Source organism: Camelus dromedarius, chromosome 17 (genome assembly GCF_036321535.1).
Source record: "Camelus dromedarius isolate mCamDro1 chromosome 17, mCamDro1.pat, whole genome shotgun sequence".
Classification (NCBI taxonomy): Eukaryota; Metazoa; Chordata; class Mammalia; order Artiodactyla; family Camelidae; genus Camelus; species Camelus dromedarius.
In genome coordinates, this window is record NC_087452.1 from 6,324,241 (window position 1) to 6,351,944 (window position 27,704).

The window sequence follows — 27,704 nt, forward strand, 5'->3', positions numbered from 1 at the left end:
AACACTGTATTGCATGTTTGAAAGTTGCCAAGAAAGTAGCTCTTAAAAGTTCTCATCACAAGAAAAAAAAATTGTAACTATTCACAGTAAAGGATGTTACCTAGACTTATTTTGGTGATCATTTCACAGTATATATGAGTATCAAATCATAATGTTGTATACCTATAACTAATGTCAATTATAACTCAAAAATTATTTCAAAAAATGAGGCCATTAGGATGGGCCTTAATCCAATATGACAAGTGTCCTTATAAGAGAAAATCTGCACACAGAAAGACACACCAGCGTTGTGCACACAGAGGGCAAGAGAGTGACCAACCATCTGTAAGTCAAAGAGAGAGGCCTCAGGAGAAACCAACCTTGCCAACACCTTGATCTCAGGCTTATAGCCTCAAAAAAGTGCGAAAAATTTCATCTGTTGATTAGGAAAATACAGTTAAAAAAATATATATATATACACACACTATGAATTTGGTATCACATTAGATTCTTTGCAACTGGGGCTCTTGGCCCAGTAAGTACTAGTGTCTAAGAAAAATAATTATGGAGAACTGACAATATTTCTGCACAAGATCCTTTCACCCATGTCCTTAAGACCATTATCTGTGACAGGACTAAACAATTTACACTTGGGTAAAATATATCAGATGATACAAAGGGTGACAATAAAAGGGAAACAAAGGAGATTCCTGCCTCAAAAGGTGCCCTCCTTTAACCTCTTGGTTCAAATCACCATGAAGCCCCCCTGTTAAAGCACTGTCATCTTCACACACAACCCTGAATTCTAAAAAAAAATTACATGTGACCTATGGCTCTTCAATAAATTTAAGATTTCTTAAGAATCCACTAAGATTCAAGACTGTTTCACATTTTTAATTCTAACATTTCCCCCACCTATATATGAAAACAAGAAGGAAACCCACAAGGTAAGCTCTCCATTTGCTTTAGTATTAATATTCAAAAATTCACCCTGGATATAACAACCTTGTTACTGTTTTCTAACAGATTTAAACTTAATACTTCTTAGCTATTATCTGAGCACACATACTCACTGAATTCCTACCAATTCTGCATTACTGAACTGTTCAAAGGAGACAATATTTATCTAGCCTTTTCTTTGAGAGGAGCTACAATGTATGTTTATTTGGCTATCAGCTTATTACAATTAAAAAAAATCCTAATTTACAAGCCAAAAAAAGTTTTAAGGACAAATGTTTGGGAGCTTATTCTACAGAAATACAAGCTCCTTTAGGAAGTCTTATCTGACTTCTAGACCTATTATTAATGCCTTCGTTTTTTCATTTCTATTTTAACATGTATTTTCCTTGGGGAAAAACCTAATTTACCAAGCACAGTTGAGTGTGCATCTATGCCAACCTGACACAAGTAAAACTAAGCGAGGTTTCAATCTCTGTAAGCAAAATTATTAGAATTTTCAATAATAAAAAATGAATTCACAGATTATTTATGAGAAAACAAGTATGTTCACAGGTGGGCTTTGTGACAGTTTGCTGCTTGTTCCAAGAGGTCAAAGGTTGGGAGAGGGGGGCACCTTTTCAGGCCAAAGAAGAATCAACTGAGTTGAGTTGCTCTATGAGGAACCAAATCCTAGGACACCTTAGTTCTTAACCTTTTTGAAGAGTAATCACAGATTCCTATGAGAATCTTATGAACACTATGAACCTTTTCTTCAGAAAAATGCAGAGACAAATGTGAGGTAAAAATTCTAGGGATTCATAGGCTTCTCATCTATACCCTTTCCTAAGCTGCAGCCAGTCTGGAATAAAGGAAGCCTGCAATTGACTGAATGATAAGGTATGGATGATGGAGGAGGACTATTTAAGCTTTTTAAAATACCAAGGAAGCCAGAATTTATAATCACTCTAGCAGGGGATGAAATCCAATAAAACCCTGTCCATTTCCTTTCTTTATTTGGATCCAGGAGTCTTATCCAATTTCAGGCAGTGAATCTTAAAAGGAAAAAAAGGAAAAACTACAGATGGGTGACAATACCCAAAGTCAGGAGGAGAGGAAAGGGCAAATTATATTGGTGACGTTTTCCCTAAATAATACAAGTATATTGTATACAGAAAAGATTCTGGAATCATACAGATTTGACTCGCCTTATTACTAGTTGTGCAATCACTCAGATTCAGTTTGTTTGTATGTAAACTACCCCATAGCACTACTTTGAGAATTAAGTAAGATAACATTCATAAGAGAATTTAGTAAGCTACTTAGCACGTTGCAGGCACCCACTTTTGGTACGTAGAATTACAATATTACAGAAGTAAACAGAGGTCAAAAGGAAGGCAAATAGGAATTATTTTTCTGCTTCCAAGGCAAAAGTATGACGTGAAGAGAGGAATCTACAGTTTGAGGTTTCTTAGTAACTTGCCAAGTCCACTAAAAGGAAGATTTCCTTCAAAAATTTTTTTTCCTCTTAACAGTCACAGAATAATCTACACCCTTAGTTAAATATCCTATTAGTTTACTTGGAGAAATCTTAACTGTTTGGCATTGATCTGGTATTTATAAGATACCTTTTCAGAAATTCAACCATTTCATAAAATGAAATGTATTATATTCTGAACATACTGTTAGTTTACCCATTTGCTTCCTCCATCTTCTTGTCAGGAATACTTCTTAGAATCTATGCAGACTTCATTAAAATACTAATATTTCCTTTTAGTACAGAGTCGCTATATATCTTTGTAGCCACTCTGTTTTTCCATTGGTTGGATACATCATATGATAGTCACAAGAGGAAATGGGCTCAGAAGGCAAGTAGCATCAATAGGGAGAGATTGAAACATCTGAATATGTTACTAATCTGCTTTAACAAGATCCACAACAGCCTGTCATCCAATCTGAATTCATTTCAGCACTCCTCAATCTCACTGTAATCCCAAAGTATTAAGACAAACAAAAACTTACAAAAAAAATTAAAGAGGGAACATTTCCAAATCCATTTTACCCTGATACCAAAGTCAGACATGAACACAAGAAAAGAAAACTACAAGTCAATAACCTTGATGAACATAGATACAAAAATCCTCAACAAAATTTGAGTACATTATAGTACATTAAATGGATCATATAGCATAATCAAGTGGCACTTATTCCTGAGATGCAAAGATGGTTCGTTTAGCTACCTAAATCAATCAATGTGATACACACCAACAAGATGAAAAATAAGAATCATGTGATCATCTCCGCATAGATGCAGAAAAAGCATCTGACAAATTCTAACATTCTTTCAAGATAAAAATTCTCAACAAGTTAGGAATAGATGGAAGGTACCTTAACATAATAAATGCCATACTCGACAAACCCACAGCTAACATCAGACTCAATGGTGAAAAGCGGAAGATCAGGAACAAGACAAAAATTTCCATTCTCACTACTTTTATTCAAAATAGTAGAGGAAGTCCTAACCAGAGCAATTAGGCAAGAAAGAGAAATAAGGGGAGAGGGGCAGAAAGGCACCCAAATCAGAAAAATAAAATTGTCTGTTTGCAGATGTCATAGTCTTATACCCAGAAAACCCTAAAGATTCCACCAAAAAATAGTGAAAATAAATAAATTCAGTAAAGTTGCAAGATACAAAATCAATACATAAAAATCAGTTGTTTTAACACACTAACAGTGAACTACAGGGAAGAGAAATTAAGAAAACAATCCCATTTACAACAGCATCTAAAAAGAATAAAATACTTAGGAATAAATTTAAACAAGTGAAATATCTGTACACTAGAATTATAAAACACTGATGAAAGAAATTGAAGACACGAATGTAAAGATATTTTGTGTTCATCAGTTTGAACAATATTGCTAAAATGTCCATACCATCCAAAATGATCTACAGATTCAATGCAATCTCTATCAAAATTCCAATAGTATTTTTCACAGAAAAAAAAAAATCCTAAAATTCCTTTTATGAAACTACAAAAGACCCTAAATAGGCAAAGCAATCTTGAGAAAAAAGAACAAATCTGAAGCATCATACTTTCTGATTTCAAATTATATTACAAAGCTACAGTATAGCATGTCATAAAAACAAACATACAGATCAACAGAACAGACCAGAGAGCCAAGAAATAAACCCATGCATATATGGTGAACTAATTTTTGACAAAGGTGTCAAGGATATATAATGGGGAGAAACTCAGAAAAAGCTATAAATTAGGACTTATCTGGATATTCTTTAACTTTGAGAAACATCTTTCTGCTGATCCAGCTGTTACTAGAGCTGTTTTGAGTATTTTATAGGTCGTGACAACACTGGGATAAATTTCCGATAAATTATTTCAAAATATAAATCACAGCACTTCTAGAGAGTTAATGATTCTGATGAAGTAATTTTTCTTAAAAAATTTAACTCTTCATACAAATCAGTTTAAGTCTGAATTTGATTTTAAATGTAAATTTACACAGTGGCATTTTAGCATTTCCTCTGACATTTCCTGTAAGTTACGGAATTTATACAAGAAATTAAAAGTGGCTTTTTGGTTTGTATATAATTAAAATGAAAAATAAAAATACAATTAAAATTTCATTCATATGAAAAAATAAAGCAGGACTACAACAAACTAAAAGTGACTGCATGGCAAAAGAAACCATCAACAAGATGAGAAGGCAGCCTATGGAATGGGAGAAAATATTTGCTAACCATGTAGCTTACAAGGAATTAACATCAAAAATATTTAAGGAACTCATACAACTCAATAACCAAGAGAGAAAAGTAAAACAACAGCAGAAAGTCCCAATTAAAAAATGGGCAAAGGATCTCCATAGACATTTTCCCAAAGAAGACATAAAAATGGCCAACAAAAACAAATACATGTATGTGTATGTATGACTGAAACATGCTGTATACCAGAAATTGACAACACTGTAAACTGATTATACTTCAACTAAAAAAATAATTTACAAAAACAATGGCCAACAGATCCTTGATAAGGTACACAACATGACTAATCATTAGGGAAATGAAAATCAAAACCAGAGTAAGGCACCATCTCTTAGGATGACTATTATAGAAAAGACAGGAGGTGACCAATGTTGATGAGGATTTGGAAAAAAGGGAACCTGTGCACAATGTTAGTGGGAATGTAAACTGATGCTGCCACTATAGAAAACACTATGGAGGTCCTCAAGAAATTAAAAATAGAACTACCATTTGATAAAGCAATCCCACTTCCAGGTGTCTACCAAAAAGAAACTATCTTGAAGAGCTATCTGTGTTCTCATGTTCATCGCAGCATTACAATAGCCAAGTCATGGAAACAACCTAGGTGTCTGCTGAAAGATGACTGGATTAAGAAAATGTGACTATCTATCTATCTACCTACCTACCTATCTATAATGGAGTATTACTCATAAAAAAGAAGGGAATCCTGCCATCTGACTATATAAAGTAAATGAGAGAGAGATACATAGCATGGTATCACTTATACATGGAATTGGTTTTTTGTTTTTGTTTTAAATCAAACTGATAGGAACAGAGTGTATAATGGTGGTTGCCAGGAGCTGGAGCATAAGAGACATGGGGAAGGGTCAGTAAAAAGGTACAAACTTTCAGTTATAAAGATGTATAAGGTCTAAGGATCTAATGTATAACACTTATTGTAAAATTGAAATCTGCTGAGAGATTAGAACTTATAGGTTCTCTCTCACACACACACACACACACAAAAGATAATTGTGAGTGATGAATGTATTAATTAACTCAATTGTTGGAATCCCTTCACAAGGTATGCGTACAGCAAATCATGCTGTATACTGTAAATATATTACAATTTTATTTGTTAATTATACTTCAATAAAGCTAAAAACAAACAAAAACAAAAGAACCCAAAACACCTGAACTGAGGAGTCATCTGGAATTACACAGCTTTTTCTGAAGGCACTTAAAACACTGATGGATCTTAAAATTCTGGAGTTAAAAATACTACTTTAACTCTGGTCAGTATATGTGGTGTCCTGAAGTCATCCCAAATAACTTCTAATAAAGTCTGAAAAGGACCTTGGATCCTGAAAAGAAGTTTTGTTTCCTTAAAGTTCCCTTCTCTGCTAAAATTTTTTATGTAATTATATTTATATAGCAAGGACTGATACATCTGCAAAGTTAGAAGACTCAAATTTTAGCTAGATACCAATTATTCCTTTGCTAACAGTTGGTTCCTTTCACATAACCGATGAAGTCATGAAAATCAAGTGCTATATTTATGTCATGTAAGCATTACTTATCCAAAGATGCAGACACTTTAGGGAATTAATCAAATATTTACAACAATAACTTCCAAAATAAAAGCAGGATGCTTATTTCCTGACAGCCTCTGTGTCCTCAATCACTTTGCATTAGCTCATGTAATGCCCACAACTTTATGAGAAAGGTACTACTTCTTTTTAGCCAAAGAATTACTAAGTTGAGAAACTTGTCCAAGGCTAAGCAAGAAAACTGCAAACTATAACGTGAACTAAGTTCTATCTAATTTCAGAACCCTCACACCGTTAGCCACTACTGCTTCACCATTTGGCGTATCTTGACTTAGTATTTTTTAGCCTATAAATATATCAGAATGTGACACAGATTGTTGAAATAATACTATAACTTCTTTAGGTATTATAATTAGAAAGGATAAAACGGATTTAACATTTAACAGGTTTAAGATTTTCAACAATTTGGTTTTTAATTTAAAACTTATAAAATCAAATAATTGACTTCTAAATGACAAAGTTAAAGTTAGGTGACATCCTTTCCAAGATAATATCTAAATTTCAGGTCAAGGGTGAACCATTCAAGAAATGTTAATTGACGACATTTCTATTACAAGTAGCACCAGTGTCCCAAGTTGTAGTCAGGTTAAAGTTTCTGAAATTATCAGAGACAAATGGAAAATAATCTAGCATTTCAAGAAAGGTAATTTTAACTAGAAAAAGGAAGTTTCTTATCTTGAATGTTTACTCTAAGACAAGAAATTTTAGTTCCTAGAACAAAAAAGTCTACTAAGTCCCTTTTCCAATGGCCTGAAAGTTACTAGCTACCGAAAAATCTAGACACAGATAATTTTAGTAAATAAACTAATTTAAATGCTTCTTCTGTTACAATAGAAGTACCATGATAAAATACCACTTTAAATAGTATTTGACAAATTTGTCAAGTCTTACATATAGGGACAGGGAAAGAACAGGGTGCAAAAAAGCTAGAAGCTAGATCTCTGACTATACTCAGATTTGTAAATTTCATTTAGTAACCATATTTTATTATAAAACAAAGAGTAATCCCTGAAAAATGTGAAAGTGAAATAAAATAAATTAACCTCACTGTGCATCATGTATCAACCACACAGAGAAGAACTATCTCAAGTGATTTTAAACCACTGTAATTGACTGTATATCCTTGGAGGGATATACGCTAAAGACAAAAACAAATAATTCACTTAGTAATCATATTGTTCTGCCACTCTAAAACTGTTGTGCATGTACTGTGAAACAAAGCAAACAGTAATTACATTGGTTATTAGTGGAAACTGGGATTGCAGACACGAGGAAACAATTAGGTTTATGTAAATATCATGTAGCACTAACTTCAAAACAGAAGTTATCAAATATCAACAACAGATATTTTTTAAAAAGAAAGTAAAAAAGGAAAGGAAACTACTTTTTTCTGTCCATTGAAAAGGTCTAGAAACAAGGTCCAACCCAAAAGCAATGAACACGCCTAACATCCAGACCATGGTTTCTAAGTACCATTTCCCACTAAAAGAAACCAAAGTTTTATAGAAATGAGTAATTCCAGGTTTGGGGTAGGAAATGTACAAAATGGTCCTGGAACATCTTGTCATGCTAGAGAGCAAGAAATCAACCAAAATAAGGCAGGAACAACACTGTAAACTGACTATACTTCAATTAAAAAAAAAAATATATATATATATACACACGCACAGAAACAAGCCATGAAATGATTGAGAATGAGTAAAATTAGGAACCAACAGCCAAACGTGGGATAATGTGAATATCAAAACTAATAACTGTAAGGGACTGAAAGATATCAAACTGATATAAAACCTTAAGTACACAATATTAATAACCAAACTTCATTGCTCACCTCTAGAGGCTGCTAAGTTACCAACTCACTCTTTTGAAAACTGGTAAATAAGTAGTAAAAAGCCAAGTACTGATTTTGCCTTTTGTACTCAAATTTTATCTTAGGGTATCCAAATAATTAATGAGGAAGAATATTACAGAAAATAAATTAAGTAGTGATAAAATATCACCACTTCAAAACCATAAAGGAAATAATGGATCTAAGCTAGTTGTTTCCAAATTATGGTTTGAGAACTCCTGAAGTTCCTGAGATTCTTTCAGGGAATATGTGAAGTCTTTCTTCTTTCAACTACACATCTATGTGAGGCCAGATATCTTCATAGTCTTCAAACAAAACAGTATATATACCATGACAAATCAAAAGCAGCTAAGAGAAAGCAGTTGCCTACTATCACTAAAGAGATTTGCAAAAATGTAAAACAATGCCATTAGAAATTTCTTGTAAAGTTATTTTTCATAAAAATGTTATTTATGTTAGCAGCATTCGTTACTGTTATTCTAAAATTACTTAATAAATATTTTTAAAATATTGTTTTAATTTTTAATATGGTAAATCTCAATAGAGCCTACAAACAGAAACTCTTTGGGGCCTTCAAAAGCTGCCTAATATCACACAGACAGGTAGACATTATGTAATTCTTAACAGAAGTAACAGTACTTTTATACAGTATACTTGCAATAGATAATCAATAACTTAACTAAAATATGAGGGATCATCTAATAGCAGAATCTGTTAAATGAGATCATAAAGATAACATTTTTCAAAATCCAAGGGTAAGAACTCAACACAATGATAAATTTCATCAACAATATATTATATATAAAACAGAAGAGAAACTATAAATTAGAAAGACACAAACTTATTAACCAAGTACAATGTATGGAGCTTATCTTCATCGAATGGAACAGTTTACGTAAAATCCAGAGAGTCCATTTTTTTTATTCCATCTATTTTCCTGTATTTGGAATTTTTCATAATAAAAAATTCAATCTGTATCTATCCCTTCCCTCAATGCCAACTAAAAGCAAAAGAAAAGGCATTCTAAAACTGTCCATGTGGAAATGGGGGAGCCCAACAGAAAAATCCTAGCAGAGAGAATCAGAAGAGCTCTATAAAAGAGACCTGGGTTACTATGGAGTGATGAAAAGTTCCATGATCCTCTATAATTAGGGTGAGCATATAATTTATGGTCCAAACTGGGACATTTTTGAGAGTGAAAGGGGTGCTATTACTAATTATGTGGCAGGCATAAACCAGGACTGTCCCAGGGAAACCAAGACATATGGTCACTCTATGCATAAAAGATTCAATTTAAAAAATCATTTTCACAAAAGATATTCAACTCAACCCCTTGGGTAACACATTCCTAATATTAGAGAGTTCAAAAAAGGTAAGATATTCTACAACAAAAAGTGACTTTCACCACTCTTTCCTGGAACATAGTTCTATCATAAAGTGGAAGGTCTATTTTTCTTCTTGTTGCTCAGTGTATTCCGCAAACCTCCATCCCCTTTTCATACCAACTGTTTGAGATAAACTATGAGAGGAAAGCAACACTCACCCAGAGCCTTGCTTTTCTAAAAATACATGTCTTCCCATGGGCCTCAACACATGACCTAGTCAGACTCCTAGCAAAACTTCAAATCTTAATGGTCTAGGAGTAAAGTAAGGAAGAGTAACAAAAACATTCTGATCAGGTCAACCAGCCCAGGCTCCAGAGTAAGAGCCCTTGGGTTTGGCATTATTACCTCCTTGTTCTAAATAAAGTGGTATGCCTACAGTAACTGCAGAGCTCCATAGATGATGTCAGCATAATTTTCATTTTTTTGATTTTTAGTTAATAACTGGTTTTAGTAACTTATAATTTAGTAATTTAATAACTGGTTTTTGCTTATATAATATGCCACCAGTAAGATAACTAGCTTTTAAACTATAAATATTTTATGTCATTTCATAGGTTTTAAAATACTGGGCAAACTTTTTCAATAAAAGTAGCCTAAACATGAAAACCTGTAACAGTTTGATACAACTTAGCCTCAAGCTAAAATGTGCATTGACACTGTATCAATCTACCTTAATTTTGTTCTGTTACTAAACTACGACATTAAAGTCCTAATTGCCATAAATTAAATTTGTCTAGCAAGATCAAAAATAAAAATAGACTTCAAAACTTTGGATTTGCTCCTACGATTTCTTCAAACTTTTTTTTTTTTTAAAGTCATTTCACCTAGTATTTTTCATATCGTGGGCATAAAGACATTTAACTTGCATGGCTGTAGTAGTCTACACCACAGAAATTGAGAAAATAACAATTTATGTGTTCATACAACAATCTAATGCTACATTCAGCATGCAGTCAATCACATTGTCTCAAAAGTCCTTTGTTTTATTTTAGGAGGTTAAATTCTTTTGTCTTTAGAACTAAAGTATAATTTTTTTAATAAAGTGCCCTTTAGATTCTATCCCAAATGTTATAATAAAACATTTATTTTTTAAAAACCGTATCTAACTGTGGCTCTTCTGTTTTTGTCTGGTTTCTCTCATAAAATAAGTCAGTTCTCAACAGCCTACGTTAATAAAGGAAAATGTAACATAAATTCATAGGCCATCTAATTGCCAACAGGTCCATCCAGGTTCTTCCTCATAAATAAAACCTTCCCTGGATACCAAGAATGCCCAAACAGTTGATTATTAACTACAGATCATCAACCTTCGTGAAGCTGTGAGAGCACAAACTGTATGTGTTGTGGCATGCACAGAGGTTGGTGGAAGGAAATAGAATTTTTCAACACAGGCCAAAGATCACAACAGGAAAGGAATAAAAAATCATAGAGATGGGGTGGGGTGGGGGAACAACCTCATACAAAATGACAAACAATGGGTGCAAATATAAAACAAGAAGATTCACCTGGACATACATTAAAATTAACACATCAACATTATCAAATATGCTAACACTATACTGGAACATTCTAACCAGATCATAATTTCTAAGAATTATGAAATAATCCTCTTACCATATTCAGCAGAGCACACACCTTATTAGATTACTGGGTTTTATCTGAGTCTTCACATTTCAGGAGTGGGGAGGAGAAAATCTCAGCATCAGAAAACAACAAAAATGACAAAAATAAAATTTCTTGTTTCGAGGGGGTGGTATGGGAAAAAGAAGGCTTGAAGAACATAAATTATGCAGCTTGAAGGTAAAAGGGTAAACACACATAAAGGTTTAATTCCTTAACCTTACTTTAGTCATAAATCTAAGTTACACAAATTAGTAACTCCCAATTCAAATTGCAAATATTATCTACAGAAGAGAGTCTCCCTTTCTTCAAGCTAATAATACTCACAGTGGCATCTGTCGGTAATAATGATTGGGTGAACAACCAATAAAAATTAAGTATGATTAAAAACATTTTTTTCCTGTAAAGCTAAGAACTGAAATGGATTATCAAGAAAGAATATGGAAGATCACTAAAGTTATAAAATTTCTTTTGCTACTGACTTTTAAGAATAGGACAAATTAGCTCAGTATTTAGGTAAACAAACCCACAATCTAACCATAATAAAAATCATATTAGCCCATCCAATGTTTCCTCTTTGTCCTACTTTCTTTTTTGCTTGCTGGGGAGAGGCACTGTGGGATAATAATAGCAGGAAATAAGGTGGAGCAGCTGCACAGACAAGATGAGGTACAGAGCTGTGTTTCACCTCCATTCTAGCCTATTGCTGGCTGGGTCTTACTGAAATGAGATTAGCTGTTTGGGGAGCCAAAGCATTTAACACAACCTTTGGGATCAAAATGCACCCCCCTACTTTTGCCAGGAATGTTTTAGGGTCTCTGGCATGATTCAGGTAAAAGGAGCACTAGTCACGATGAAGAGATTTCTAATTATTTGGGAAGAGACTTCTAATTATTTTAGGAGTGGTGTGTGCGCGCATGCATGTGTGTGTGTACACGCATGTGCGCAAAGGATGTTTACTCTAATGCTAGCAAATGTGAGTCTTAGTACATGCAGAGAAAACTGTCTGGAATGGAGGCCAGGGTTTGAACTAGATGGCTTCTATTTTAGTTCCACAAATCTATGGAAATAATCCATGTGAAGGAAGTATAAAGAGAAGAAATGACTATGCTAAATTTCTATAGTAATATAAAATACAGCCCATTAAATTTCATGTTAATGTTGTTACTATTTTACAGATTGAAAAAAAAAAACCTTCTAACTAATGGCAATAATGAGGCACTCAAACTTCCCTTTTCAGATCAAAATATACCATTACTGCCAAGACCACTGCACATAAAAATATAACATTAAGTGGGTAACAAATTTATCTTTCTTTTACAGAGGGTAATGACACTAAATTTGGTCAAGTTTGCCTAATATTACAATGAGCATTAAAGGCAGTTTTTAGTTACTCTATTAAGTTAAAACATCTCTTCTTTGCTAACAGCCACAAGCTCTGAATCCATAAGCAAAAATTAGCTCTCCAGTTTCCTTTATTTTCTCCTGCAGTCTGGATAGAAGGGAAAACTTTCAGGCTAGTTTAATAACATTGCAATACAGGTGGTATCTCAATTCAAGCAACAGATGTACTTAGAAAACTGATTCCAACCATTTATTTCTAAAAATCAAATTCTTTCAAAATGTTAAACATGGAAAAGATCCTCAGTATGTACTTTTTATAAAGTAGGAATCCTTTTGCAATCAAAATAATTGCTGATTTGTCTGTGAATTCAATTCTTTAATATTCTGGATTTTAAAAAAGAATTGGCACATATATATTCCCTGCCATTTATTTTAAAAATAACTACAAATACTGTTCAGGACAATGATCCTTTTCACATTTTAATGAAAACTTCTACAGTGGCCCAAACTTTGAAATATTTCATTATGATTTTGCTTGAAGGGATAGATAACCGACACACCTCTTCCAATTCTATGATTCATATTAATTCTAACTAGATGCAACCATCCCACCTTCAGTTGGGAGCTGAGCACATATGTATCAAACAAGGTTGTGCCTAACCTAAAAGGGTGGGTGGGGTGGGGTGGGGTGGGTAGTCTCCAGGGAATATCAGGTTCTCCAGGAAGTAGGAATGAGACTGAAACAATAAGTAGCCTTTCTTCAGTTAGTACTTCACGTGACTGCAACCCAACACTTGAATGCTGGAGGGTGCTCTCCATATTACTAATATAAAACTGGAGCTAACAATATGCAACTATTTCACAATGGGAAACAAATTATTCTACTTATTCTGGTCTAATCCCAATTTAAGGACAATATATATAATGAAATAGAAATTTTTTTTTGTATAGAATATTCTTTTCCATTTTTTAATGAGAATTCAGCTGTCAGATGCTCTAGAACTGGTCTACTCGGGAGATGCTTTGTATTTAGAAGAGTGGAGAACATAAGATTTATTTTCTTTTAACCTACACTAGAGCTTTAATTTTTTATTTTTCTTTGGAGCAAGAGGGGATGGATTCCTACCAGATATTCAGGGATATACTAAATTTGGGGTTAATAGTATATGGCTGGCACAAATTCAGAGCTCGAGTGGGAACTATAAATGATTTCTTTAATTGTATGCCAAACTGAATAATCTCCCAGGGAAAAGAAACTCCTCCTGCCTTTCCTACCTCCTGCCCCTCCCCCACCAACACTGCCTCCCTGCTGTGCAAAGAGCCCTTTGTCCTGCCCCGCACTTATCTAGCTGTTGGGCCATATTGACAGGCCAACTAGAGGCATAATAAGGGAGTCAGTCTGACATAAGCAGCTGGCAATTTGAAACAAAAATCTTCCTTTTCTACTCAGACCAAATCTTGCTGCAGAGGTCTCAGGCTCCTCCCATGCTTCCATCTATTTTTTTCAAGCAGAGCAGCAAGAATTCAGCATTTTCCCTCAATTAGGTAGCACATCAAAAACTTGAATCCTCAGTTAGAAACAAATTTTGTATAAATTCCTACATCCACTGCTTTTTTTGTGATTTATAACATTGGCCGAGGAGTATCCTCAGTTCTTGGTGTATATACATGACTAACACAGCTAAAGGAATGATTCCTATTACTTTAATTCGTCATCAAAACTGAGAATTCTCATGCTTCAAGGAAGATAGAAGGGCACAGAAGAGAAAGAGAAAGCAGTCAGACCAAATCAACAGTCGTATGTATCAGGCCAAATTGGCCAATAATCTTAAGTGTTTTAAAAATACTAAGACATTATTCCAATAAGCAGAAAATTCCTTTTCCCTATCCTCATATCAGATACTTAATGTGACCCTTGCGTCTCTCACTGAAGTATCAATATGATAGAAAAAGTGAGGCAGGATGGGATTACAAATTCCTTGCTCAGTGAGGGCTCATATAGACAGATATTCTGCTTCATCGTTCCTTTATTATCTCCCACAGTTTCCATCACAAAGTGTTTAAAGTCTGAATACACTCTGTCAGAGTAACAGAATTCTCTAAAGTGATGCTTTCCAACCCACCCCCCAGCCCCCTGCCAAGAAACTGGGTATCTTTTACTTAATTTAGAATGAATATACAACAGGATACTTTTCATAAGACTCTAACTGATTTAACAAAACATGTATTGAGAAGTTAAAGAAATGAAGAAATGATATTCTATCAATCTTTTATGAACTTTCCTGAATCTTTATCGTGAGAGAAATCAATCACTGCATCAAGGAAAAGGTTAAAAATGCCATTTCACCACATATTTTGGAATTTTTGGCAGTAAGGAATGGCACCAATCCCTGTTTATCTCAGGTACATTTTACTTATTTTCTAAGGAGTGTCTCTCAAAGGCTGTTTTTCATCAAATTACAAATAACCACCAGTAGTATTACTAAACAGGTACTATCTCACAATTTAACAGGGTCAAAGTAAGTTTTGTCTGTCTTAAACAAAACATCCCTATCAATAAGTTTAGTTTTCAATACCTGAAAAAAAATTTATAAATAAAATTCACTACTAGGCCTTCTAGTTTCAAATTAAACTGACAAATCAACAGTTGAACCAGAAGTTATAAGAAAATCCTATTCACGATCCAATTTCTCACTAAGATGTGTCTAATAATCATTGTCGTTAACTATGGCCTAATGTTTTATAAGTTATATGAATATGAAGAGGGTAAAGTAAAAGTGGCTATCTGCACATCTACATTTTGTACTGTATAATCTTCCTGTCCAAAGGCAAAAAATGAAATAGGCACTCTTCTCCAGAAAAGCCAAAATAAATTCAGAAAGTATGTATGTTCCTGTACACAAAACATTATCAAAAGATATTAAAATTTCCAAGCATACTGGTTAAATAAATCCTATGAAAAGGCCCTCTATGATTCAAAGGAAAGCATTAGGATCATAACAGGTTCCAAACAGGAAATATGAGTTAAAAGCAATTACTTTATAAGGTAACTTTCATATTAAATAACAAACTAAAAGACATTTATACCTTAACTATGTTTAGTTAAAGCCAGTATAAGTGAAACCCTATCTATCTGACATAGCATCTTCTACACATGAGAATCCAAAGTCTTAGAACCACCTAAAATACTATCCATTAAAGGTTCTGTTGCTTTAGTTCACCTCTATCACTGAGAGACAATGCAAGTCATATTTGTGAATGACAAAACTGATTCCCATTCTTTTTGGTTCCCTGCCACAAACGCCAGAGTCATACTACACAGGATAGATGATTGTGTACATGTACACAAAACTGAAAATATCAAAATTCTGAAGAAAAAAAATACTGTAAGATGCTAGACTCTTGGAGGGGGGAAGAAAACACATTGGCAACTGTTAAGTACTGTACGTAACTGATGGTATCCTGGGGTGGTGGTTCTCCAAGTACTTCCATACCAACTATTCTGCTTAATCAGAGATCTTCCTAAAGTGTAAGAGCTGTGGGGGAAGGGAGATCACATAAGGGGCTCAGAAGCATCTTCTCAAGCATCCTGGACACTAGATTTATTCAATTTCTGAATATTTCTTCTAGTCTGTCCTACATTTCAGATGGACCATGGCCAAACACACATTCTTGTGATCTTAGAAGACTATATTCAACAAATATTATAATAAATCAATATGATAGGTCAAATTCTAAAGAAATAATCTAATCTGGAGAAGTCTATTACTAATTCAGAAAATAAGAGAATACTTCTGATGTTTATATTTAGAAATCATTCTAACAACTGGAAGACGACATACAAACAATGAAGTATTAAAATTGATTTACTGACAAAAGAGATGAAGGAAAACACATCAGTTACAGAAAAATGAACTGATATTTCCCCCATCCTCGTTCTCAGGAAGATTCTTAAATTCTTATTACTTTAGTTTTAAATAGATTGAAAAATCAAAATTCGAACAGAACTCTCAGTCCTATCCAAGCAAAATCCCCAGATAAAAACCAAATATCTGCCAAAAAAACAAAAACCAGACCATAAAGAATAGTCTTTAACTATGATCCAGTTTCCAGATGCGGATATCCATAAATGGGTAGAAGGTTATGAATTGCTAATGCTCATCTCCCCACCAGTAAAATGCAAACCAGCTCAGCAGTGAAAATTCCCAGGAAAGCAAGGTTTCTTCTCAGTCCTGAAGCAGCCATCGCCTAAGTGCAGCTCCCTGCAGCCAACAGCATTAATGGACGCTGCACTGCTGTCCTTCCCTGGAGACAGGAGCCAGCACTACTCAAGCTTCTCACGTAGCAACCAGAGCTCCAGAGCCAGCAGCTGCTGCTGCCTTGTATACTCACCCCTGTGATCCAACCCAAAGGAACAACCTTCTCCTTACCCCACCCCCACTCCTTACACACTCTTTTTTTTTTTTTTGGACCAGTGCTCCATGCCAAAAGGACTGGAATTACGCTTTTAGAAAGAAACAATCCAAAGGTCTCCCTTTTAGTTTGAACTAAGGCCTTTTATTAGAAAAACCAACATTTACCAAATTCCAAATATCCATTTTAATTAAGCCCGCAATTTAGGAGTGAAGATTAAGGCTTCAGTCTTTAAAAGGCCAATTTGCCACTCTCTTTAGTCAAATCTAAATTTGCAGCTAAAGACAGAGGCTTGTGTTATGTCCTATGAAAGGACATAATTCATTTTTCTATACATAATGACTGTCTGTCCAAACCACTCTAATCACGTAACAGGCCAGAATTTTTGGCTATAGAAGAAAACTAGTGACCCTTTTGAGAAAACTGGTAGAAATCCAATAAAAAAAATTACCTCTGCCTTCCAAGAGGCCAAAAAACCTCTGATAATGTGAATGTTTTCTGCTTTAGTGCTAGCTGAGATTCCACACACCTAGAATTACCAGTTATAATTTTTCTCAGTGACCTAAAAACAATGATAAAAAACTAATCATCAAGGAATTTTCCCAAATAGGGGTACACTTTCTCCTGAAAAGCTCAGAACACTCAACTCAGCTGGATCCTCCCCAATCAAAGTACAGCTATGTAACATCTGCCCAACAAAAAAATGTAAATATGACCTTGGTCACCAATATGCCATTTAAATGCATCTTGTCTAATCAAATGATAAAAGAAATTAGGAGAGGACCTGGGGATTCTTTCAGTACTATGAGCACCGGAAAAACTGGAAAAATGAACTAAGTATAGACAAAGCCCAATGGAACCCAGAGGTCTGGGCAAGAAATGAGTTAGTGGTGAACACATTGCACAAGTAACATGAGAAAGCAGAAAATGCAGGTCATACACGCACCCCTGACCCAGACCAGCAGAGCTGGCTGCAGCATCAGTATCCAAGGGAAAGACCAGTTATTCCTAAGAAGCGAGGCAAGCAAAGGAGCTCTACAGAATAAATTAGCATAGAAGGGGCTTTCCCAACAGTTAAAACTTTCCCTCTCCCGCGATTCACCTACTTAAAAAACAGGGCTTTTTCTCACCACCATTCACTTCGCATCCCTGGATTCCACGCAGAGGAAAAGGGAATTCATAAAGGGGTACGTTTTTCTGCCTTTAAAGACGTTCTCAAACGATCGCTCCCCACGCCCAAGACAGGGAAAACGACACAACCTGGCCCAACTCCAAGCTAGAACCCTACAAATTCAGTAGGGCCATCTCAGAGCTACTGGGGCATACGCCACTGAGAACCCGAGAACGTGAGGTGGGGGTGGCGAAGGTAATGCCTTCAGTGTGGGAAAGGAAGCAATCATCAGCGATGGGGACCCCAGAACGAGAGAGAAGGCGTCCAGGAACATTACGGGGGCGGGGGGGGGATCGAGCCCCCAGAGCGATCAGAGTTGTTACAAGGACGCGCGAAAGGGGGGGGCCTAGGGAGGGGGAAAAAAGTGTGCCTGTGTATTTTGAGAGGAGGGCAGCGAGAGGCCTAACCTCAAGTAAAAGGTAAACGTGGAGTAGGCAGTTCCCAGGAAAAGGGGTGAAGAGCCATGGGGGGAGGGGAAGCGTCCTGACCCAGGAAAGACGCGAAAAGAGTAGCGGGGTCGACTGGATTCCGGAGGGGGCCTCTCTGCCTGGGAAAGAGGGGTGCAACGGTGTGTGGGGGGTGTTGAGGGGGATGGGAAGGGGCAGCATCCTCCTGCTGAAAGCCTGGAGAGGGCCAGGCCCACGTCCCGAGAGCAAGCGCGGGGAGACGGAGGAGGTGACCCTTCCCTCCCCCGGGGCCCGGTCGTGAGGGTAGGTCTCTGTTTTCTGTCGGACCCTTACCTTATCCCAGGCCTGGGCCCGGGCTGCGGCGCACGGCACTCCCGGGAGGCAGCAGGACTCGAGTTAGGCCCAAAGCGGCGCCACGGCGTTTCCTGGCCGGGAATGGCCCGAACCCGTGAGGTGGGGGTGGGGGGCAGAAAGGCGGAGCGAGCCAAAGGCGGGGAGGGGGAAGGGCCAGGGAAGGGGGGGGCCGGCACTACAGTGTTGGCGGACTGGCGGGACTGGGGCTGCGTGAGTCTCTGAGCGCAGGCGGGCGGCGGCCGCCCCTCCCCCGGCGGCGGCGGCGGCGGCGGCGGCAGCAGCTCACTCAGCCCGCTGCCCGAGCGGAAACGCCACTGACCGCACGGGGATTCCCAGCGCCGGCGCCAGGGGCACCCGGGACACGCCCCCTCCCGCCGCGCCATTGGCCCCTCCGCCCACCGCCCCGCACCCATTGGCTAGCTCGCCGCCAATCAGCGGAAGCCGCCGGGGCCGCCTAGAGAAGAGGCTGTGCTCTGGGGCTCCGGCTCCTCAGAGAGCCTCGGCTAGGTAGGGGAGCGGGACTCTGGTGTGGGGGGAGGCCTGGCCGATTGGGGGGGATGGGTGGCTGAGGTCGTCTAGCCGGTAGCAGGGAGGCGCCTTCTCCCGCGGGAAGTTGGGACCGTAGCGTTTGTTACGCTGGATTGGAAAGAGGTGGTCAGAGGCTGGCGGGAATGCGGCCCGCCCTGCGGCAACCGGAGAGGGAGGGAGAAGGGAGCGGAAAAGGCTCGAATCCGGATGGAGCCATTGCTCCTGCAGAGGGTGGAGCGCTTCCGGCTCTCTTCTTGTCACTGATTGGTCGCTTCTCCTCCCGCCGTGTGTGAAAACACAAATGGCGTGTTTTGGTTGGAGTAAAACGCCTGTCAGTTACAGCGTCGGGAGTGCGCAGCCGCCTAGGGACTCGCATTGCCCCCTGGGTGGGTGGGTAAGTAGGTGGGGTGGGGAGAGAGCTGGACAGGCGGGTGCGGTCGGCCTCCCGCGGTGGGGAGGAGAGGGTCAGTGAAAGTGGCTCCCGAGCGGGCGTCCTGCCACCCTCCTCTTCCTTCGGGGGAGTTGGTTTACCCGCCGCCCTCTCGGCTTCAGCATCTGATTGGCTGCTGAAGTCCAAGGAACGGCCCCTTGCTATTGGCTCGGTCCCAAATGAGCGAAACCACTGCGCGGGTCGGAGGGGAGGCGGCCGTTGGTACGGTCCTCCCGGAGGCCCAGCGCCGCAGTGTCTGGCCCCGCTCCCCTGCGCAACGTGGCAGGAAGCGCGCGCTGGAGGCGGGGGCGGGCTGCCGGGCCGAGACTTCTGGGTGGTGGCGACTGGGGCTCCACCCTGGGCGCCGGCCGCCTGAAGGACGAGACTAGCGCGACCTGCTCCAGGACCCGTGGGGGTGGAGGAACGAGCGGGGGTCGGTCCTGCTGGTTTGTGGGTGGGAGGCGCATGTTCTCCAAAAATCGGCGCGAGCTGCAATCATGAGGGAGCTGCAGTGGAGGAGGCGGAGAGAAGGCCGCACCCTTCTCGGCAGGGGGAGGGGAGTGTCGCAATACCTTTATGGGAGTTCTCTGCTGCCTCCAGTCTCCTAAGGACCGCCCTGGGCCTAGAAGAATCCCTCCCTCCCCCTCGATCTCGTCATCGCCTCCATGTCGAGTCGCTCCTTCTCGATTATGGGCGGGATTCTTTTGCCCGGGCTTAACCTGATTCCTGGGCGTTGTCCTGCAGGGGATTGAGCTGGTGTAAAAATGAGGACGAGTCCAATTTCTCTATCTAGCCACAGACTTGAGTTTGTGTCACAAAGTAATTATAATAGGGGTAGAGGAGGGAAATGGAGTCCAGGAATCACCTGGGGCCGATTTTATGCAGTGAGACTGCGTGCTATTAGTACTTAAGATTCTTTTGTCGCATTTTTCCTAGGGATAAAGGGAGGTACATTAAAGGCATGATCACTTGGGTTTTATACTCACCCTATTTGAGACCCTGGCTACATCGCCGAAGTACAGCATCTCAGATGAAATCTTGTTCTTAACATTTAGGCCCCCACCCTTGCATCCCGAGGTTCAGGCATTTTAGCAACTCTCACTCATACTTTCAGCCAATTTTCTGTTTGTTGTACTCACTCGTCCAGTCCCCAGACATATTGGCTTTCTCCTCTCCTGTTTTGGTAGCCCGGTGAGTCATGAAACCAGACAGGTTCCACAACCAATTAAGGTTACCCAAGTAGAGCAGAGGCCTCAGTCCTGCCCAGCAATGTTTGTTGTTCTTTTACGGATGTTCTTTAGTGTTTACCTTGATTTTTCATTTTCTCCTTTACCCTCAACTGGGATTCTACTCACCCTCTTCACAGCCCAGATGATCTTGACTACTGCTGTACTGAGACCTGGATGTGAGGTTCAGCAACATCTCCCTTTTAAATTCTTTGAATACTTTTCAATCTCTCTGTTACCATTTTCATCACTTAGTAACTGAGTTCAGTAGCCAGGTTGCTAATAGCCTGCAACCGATGTCTCGGTCTGCTACATTGTACGTATTGCCAGGACAGTTGTCCTAGCATACAGTTAGAGTGGGAAAACAACTGATGCAGCTCATATACTGGTTCCTAACTACTTACCGGATGAGTTCCATCAGCAGGGATGTGATATACAAGGTCCCTCAGTGGCCTGACCGCATCTTTTCTTAACAGCTTTTTCATTTTCCACAATTTTCCACATAAACCCACAAACACTACTATTCTACCTCAAGTCACAGGGAATTGATTGCTGTTTGCCCAAAGCATAATGACTTTATCAGACCTTACTGTAGGGTGGTTCCTTCTGGAATGCTACCCTTGATAGCCTTCACCCTTCAAGTAAAGACTATCAAGATTCAAATATCTCCCCTGTGATGGTGCCTTCTGTGATCTGTTGTCCTTTAAGCCAGACTCCCTTTTAAACAAGTTAGTGTTACTTTCTACTGCTCCCACAGCAGGTTGAATCATAGCACTTTTCCGGTCGTTGTCATTGCTTGTTTAAATCCTCTTAACTATTCTGAGCTTCTTTAGGGCACAGGCTCCTGTTGAGTCTTGTACCAAAGCTCGCAGTATATTCCTTCATGTCTAGCCAATTGCAAATAAAATGGAGGAAGCGACATGTAGATGTCTTTATAGGGTTTGATAGATTGGTCTTTCAAACAGTTTTTTGTACGTTTGCTAGTGCTGTGGTTTAACACTGTCCAATGGAACCTTCTGCAGTGATGGAAATGTTCTGTAGCTGCACTGACCAATATGGTAGCCACTAACCATCTATTACTCCTGAGCACTGGAAGTGTGGCTGTTGTAACTAAAGAACTGAGATTAAATTTTATGTAATTTGAATTTAAATTGCCACTGTGGATGATGTGGCTATAGCCACAATCTTGTGTTGTGGATTGCAAAATGCCTAATATGGACATTGATAGTTTTCTCATCATCGCGAGCAGTAAGGAAATAGATGTTGAACCTCTCTGGCTCATTTAGAGGTTTTTGGCTTTTTTTTTTTTTTTTCTTAAATACCTATTTCTATACTTCAGCTGAAAGCTAAATCTAACAAACCATTCCTAAAGATAAACCTGCCTTGGACAACAGTGTGTTGAGAAAGCAAGTGTTGACTAGTTTGGATTTCAAAAAAGAATGCATAATGTATTTTAGGGAAGTGGGATTTTAGATGGTGACAAAAGTTTGGTGAGGACTAGGACTATAGTTGATGTTAATCAACTATATTTTAATCAACTAAATTTCAGTTATACAGGTTTTCAATTTTGGAAAAACTTCCACCAGAAGAGGCCCTAAGTATCATATCTTAAGTTATGGGAAACCATCACAGAGTAAGTTTTCACCCTGATGAAGTATAAATTAAGATATTTTAACACCAAAATGCTTTTTGATTTATGTGCTAATATGGATAGCATCTTATAAATTTCAATTTATTTTTTAAAGACAATTTTTTTTTACTTAAAATTTCTCCTAAAAATGAGATTTAACTGCACACAATTGGCTTGCTATTTAATGCAGATTTCCAATTGCACACCCAGAGATTCTGAATTCAGTTAAGATGGTGCAGGAGGCACTAGAATTCTGTGACTTTTTCAAGTTCCTTGTATGCTTCTTATGTTGGTGGCCCAGAAATCACACTGCAAATATAGCCCTGGGGCTACAGTATGCCTGTCTGACAGAAATGATTACACCTTCAGGGAAACTGTATGTTCCCTCTACTTTGTCCCTAATTTCTTCCACCAAAAAACTTGAATGGGGAAACATTTTGAAAGGCAAAAAAATAGTACTATTTTATAGTCTTGGAAACTTGTAGGTCAGATTGTTTTGTTTTCAAAAGAATGTTAAAATATTGCAAGTAAATGTTTTTGAGCAAGTATGTTCCCTTTTTTGTCTTTTTCCCACTAAATGCATTCCTCAAGGATAATGGATTTGGTTTTCATTCCCCCGTGCCTGAATACAGAGCTGGATACTCAGTAAATGTTGATTTTATTGATGTATATGTGAACTTGGTTTTCAAATAATAGTTTAAGTCCACAGAAACAAGGTTCCTTTTATGGAAAAACTTTAGGATCATATTTAAACCAAGTCGCCTAATGTCCTATTCATGGCCTCATGGTCTCTGAATACATCTGTCCACCATTCAGCTCTTCCTTGGGTTTCCTGTACAAACCACTGCACTTATCCTCTTCCTGTTTTACTTCCATAGACTTTATTACAATTTTAAAAATAAACTGGCTACCTAACCTTTTGAAGTGGAGTCATATTATTTCTTATACTCCTAGGACAAAAATTAGAGTGAACACTTGTACTTGCATGACAGGGTTGAAGGTTTTGTAAGGGCTTTTATTTATTTTTTAAGATTTGCAAAATTGGAGCTACATGTTTCTCATATTTTTTAATATGTGGAAGAGGTTTGGTATAATTATGGTTTGTAACTTAATCCAGAATATGATAGGGATCAGTATCACAAGAGTAAGACTAACTTGTCTATTTCAGGCCGGTCTTAATTGTAGAGTACCTTGTGAGGTCACATATCCAGGAATCTTGGTACTTGACTTTGCAGGCTGAGAATTCTTATTTTGTTCTCTAGCAGCACCCTACTTTATAGTGGAGGACATATTTCTCCAGAAGACTTTTTTCCTTAGCTGTGACTTTCCAGTCTTGATGGAGTGGGTGAGAAACTGGATTATTAGAGAACTGTTAAAAGCATGAAATAAAATATTTAAGTTTGTTTGATCTAGGCCAGAGCTGAACTTGATGATTTATTCCTGGGATACATGCTATATACCTTCCTGGTGACTAGAGAGACTCCTTCTGCCTCTCTGATTGTATCTCAAAGTCATGGGTACATTTAATCCTACTTTCCAGCTTTGCTCCCTGAAGGTCACAGTCATTACTAACCTTTAGTTTGTACTGGTAATCACCCTTTATTTTCTCGTTCTTTTTAGGTTTTTTTAAAAAACATGTTTAAGATTGGTTCTTCCTGCTGACAACAGTAACACATTTTCAGTTCACATTTATAGACCCATTATTTAACCAGTTAACTAAGCCCACCTCTAGTGTCTGAATCCTTGTCAATTTGGTCAACACTCTGACTTTTACAGACTTTTTTACTGACCTTTGGTTAAAATCTCATCCCAGACTTCTTACTGTAATAAGTAATGGCAACCTATTCTAGTGTATACTGTAGGCAAAAGCTAATGGAAACATAGGTTAGAAGAAATGAACTAATAATATTCACTGAGTGCCAGTTGTGTACCAGATAGTGTGCCAAACTCTGCTAGTGTATTATTCAGTGTGGTTTAGACACATAAAACCTCATCTTACAGAGTAGGAACCTAAAGCTCAGTAAAGTTAAACAACTTCCCTGTGGACACACCAACTAAGGGTCAGGGATTCAAACTCTGGCCTGACTTGCTTAGTCAGTATTCCTTACCAGTTTAGGGTACTGTCTTTCTCTAATGGACACAGTCTTCAGGAAATTTATCTGTTTGCACACAAGGTGGGTTGTGGGGTTGAAAGGAGATCACTTAGGTTCTTGTGTGGTAGTCCAGACCGGAAGTGATGGGGTCTGAGATAGTGACAGCAATCAAAATGGAAAGGAAGTTAAAGGACTCAATAACTGACTGGATGTCAGTCACTGAAAAGAATGGTCTCAACACATCACTTCTCAAGGAAGACTTCCATGACGTTCTTAACTCCCCTATATTGTGTTCCCGACTTGAATTCTGTCATAGCACTTCTCACAATTGTAATTAGTAATTGGGGTTTTTTTTCCTGCTTTTTTAAGGTGGCTCCTTGAGGGAATGACATTGCTTGTTTTTGGCTGCATCCCTGTTGCCTAAGCACAGGGTCAAAACTTAATAATACTCAGATATAATTTACCTTTTCAACTCATTCTCACAGGTGTTTAGAGGCTACGTGATGTGTGATGACATCATCACTGATGTTATTAGCAATGCTGTATATTCTTGAATTTTCCAGAATTTCTTAATAGGTTTAGGGTATGAATATTGTGTTTTTAGAAATTACCTCACTGTTTAGGTTGTACCTCCAAAATCAATAGCTATATTGAAAATAAACCAACTTACAGTTTTCTTATTTAAGAATGGATCATTGGCTTAAAAAAGATTGGAAGACTACATGTTCAGCCCACAACTACACCTCATCTGTGTCTAAAAATGCTAGAAGTATGAAATTAATATATCACAGTTGTATAATGCATTGGAAGAATCCTCTCCAAAGAAACAATAATAAAAACCTACTGAAGTATCTTAAAGGATAAGTTAGACTGTGTGACACTGGCTGGTGGAACACACACAATAGCTGATAAACTTTATAAAAAGCCATACGCAGTTGATGATGCTGAATGTCTGTGGGATGAAAAGTAAACAATCATGGTAGTGCCTCTTTTTAACAATACAGTAACTGTCACATTAAGATTTGTGCACAGACATGAAGTCTGTGTATCTCACCAGTAGAAGTGTACTTACGCCTTACAATAGATGAATCTACAGACATAGCTGGGCTTGTTATTTTGCTGTTAGCTGTCTACCATCAGCATCAACTAGTCAGAGACTCTCCTGTGTGAAAGTGTAACAGACACATGTCCCCAGTCAGCATCTTTAAAATCTTATGGTTTATCCTGACATTTTCACTAATGGTGAAAAGCAAAGGTGGGTAAAACTGCCAGCATTTGGCACAGTGGCACGAACCTGTAGCAGTCATTTGCAGCATAAGGGGTGACATTCTCACTTAAGAATGTCCTTGTGAAAACAGTGAAAAAAAAATTATTTCATTAAATCTGGACCCTGATTATATAACTGATACAGTGATGAAATGGAAAGTTTGTGTCCGGTTGTTCAGCTACATGCTGAAGGACAGTGGTTGTCCCAAGAACGAACACTCATGCAATTGAGTTGCAAGCTGAATTAGCTCCTGTTTTCTTGGAACACTGATTTTACTTGAAAGAATATCAAATTTTGGTTGTCAGAATTGGCTATTTGGCAGACATTTTTTCAAATAATGAAGGAAGTGAGTCTTTAAAGGAAAACAACTGACAGCAGTTGTTGTCAATGATAAAATTCAGACGTGGAAGTGAAAATTAGAATTTTGGAAAAACTTCTATCTACCCTCAGGAGCTGGACATCTTCCCAGTACTTAGTGTTTTTAATGAGAGGTGGGAATATTAGTATGATTTTTTAGATATTATGTAATGAGCTAGGCCAATATTTGGAAGACTTACGTAACTAAGTGAACCAATATTTTCCATATGACCAATAAATAATTACAAAAAATTGCATGTAAGTACCATATCTCAACCAATTGAATGCAAAAGATAAAAATCCAGCTGTCTTCTATTAAGGCAGACATTTAAGAGAAAGGAATTGCAAAAATATAAAACAATGCCACTCTTTGTTAAAAATAGTTATTTCCATGAAAATGTTAATGTGGTACATGTTACTATATATTAATTTTTTTCCTCAGTTTTAGTTTCTAATATGGTAAAATACTGGTAAAGTAAGCTATCTGGGGCTCTCAATTTTTAAGAATGTGAAGGGGTCCTGAGACCAAGAAGTGTGAGAAAGAGCTGCCCTAACACAGTGTATATAGTAAACACTCCAATGCCTGTTGAATAACTGGATGTAGTTAAAAATGACTCCCAGTATTAAACCTGGATTACTGGGAGTATGGGCATATTAGGACAGGGGGCAGGTTTTGTGGAGAAAGATAGGTTCATGTTGAGTTTTTGTTTCTGTTTTTAAGGATTTTTTTATTTTAATTTATTGTTAGTGGAGGTACTGGGGATTGAATCCAGGACCTTGTGCATGCTAAGCATGCACTCTACCAATGAGCTATACCCCACCCTCTCATGTTGAGTTTTAAGTAGCACATACAGGGGTAACTATAGTAAGCAGTTGGAAATTCAGAATTTGGGCTTAAGAAAAGCTAAATACCATTTTCCTTTCCAGTGAAAACTGCTTTCATCATAGAATGTATCATTGAACAGATACAGCCTCATAACTGATTTGCAAAACTCAGCCTTAGGGTAAAAGTATGAGGGTGACTGAAGGCTTCCTATAAACAAGGATAACTTAAAAATTAATTTGTAACATTTGGTATAGGAGAGACCTGTATATGGTGTTTCTTTGGAACTTAAAAAAAAAATAGTAACCAAAGTACAATAATTTGATTTTTTTTTTTGTCCTAGAATTTTCAGACATATATTACCACATAACACCTCACTTGAACTTCGTGGAAAAGGCGCTGCTGAAAATGAGGATGCTTTACTTTTTCTATGCCTAGCTTACTAATTAATATTAAACACTTGCGGGCTTTATTGGACTTAGTACTGTACAGGCCTTTTAAAATACTTTTTTTTTTCAGTCTCTA

At 37.9% G+C, this 27,704-nt stretch overlaps 1 protein-coding gene and 1 pseudogene across 13 annotated transcripts in view; one reads left to right on the plus strand and one right to left on the minus strand.

Moving 5' to 3' along the window:
* The window catches only part of SETD5 (SET domain containing 5), a 72,085-nt gene extending 52,968 nt beyond the window's left edge, over positions 1-19,117 (minus strand). For 4 of the 13 annotated variants that reach the window (XM_031470795.2, XM_031470793.2, XM_031470801.2 and 1 more), the window contains exon 1: positions 18,805-19,116. The gene's annotated coding sequence lies outside the window, so the exon portion shown is untranslated. Of the gene's footprint in view, positions 1-18,804 lie in introns of all 13 variants that reach the window. The other 9 variants (XM_031470797.2, XM_031470803.2, XM_031470796.2 and 6 more) reach the window with 4 other exon arrangements.
* Positions 19,118-19,496: 379 nt separating this feature from the next.
* Positions 19,497-27,695, plus strand: LOC135323369 (uncharacterized; annotated as a pseudogene).
* Positions 27,696-27,704: the final 9 nt, after the last annotated feature.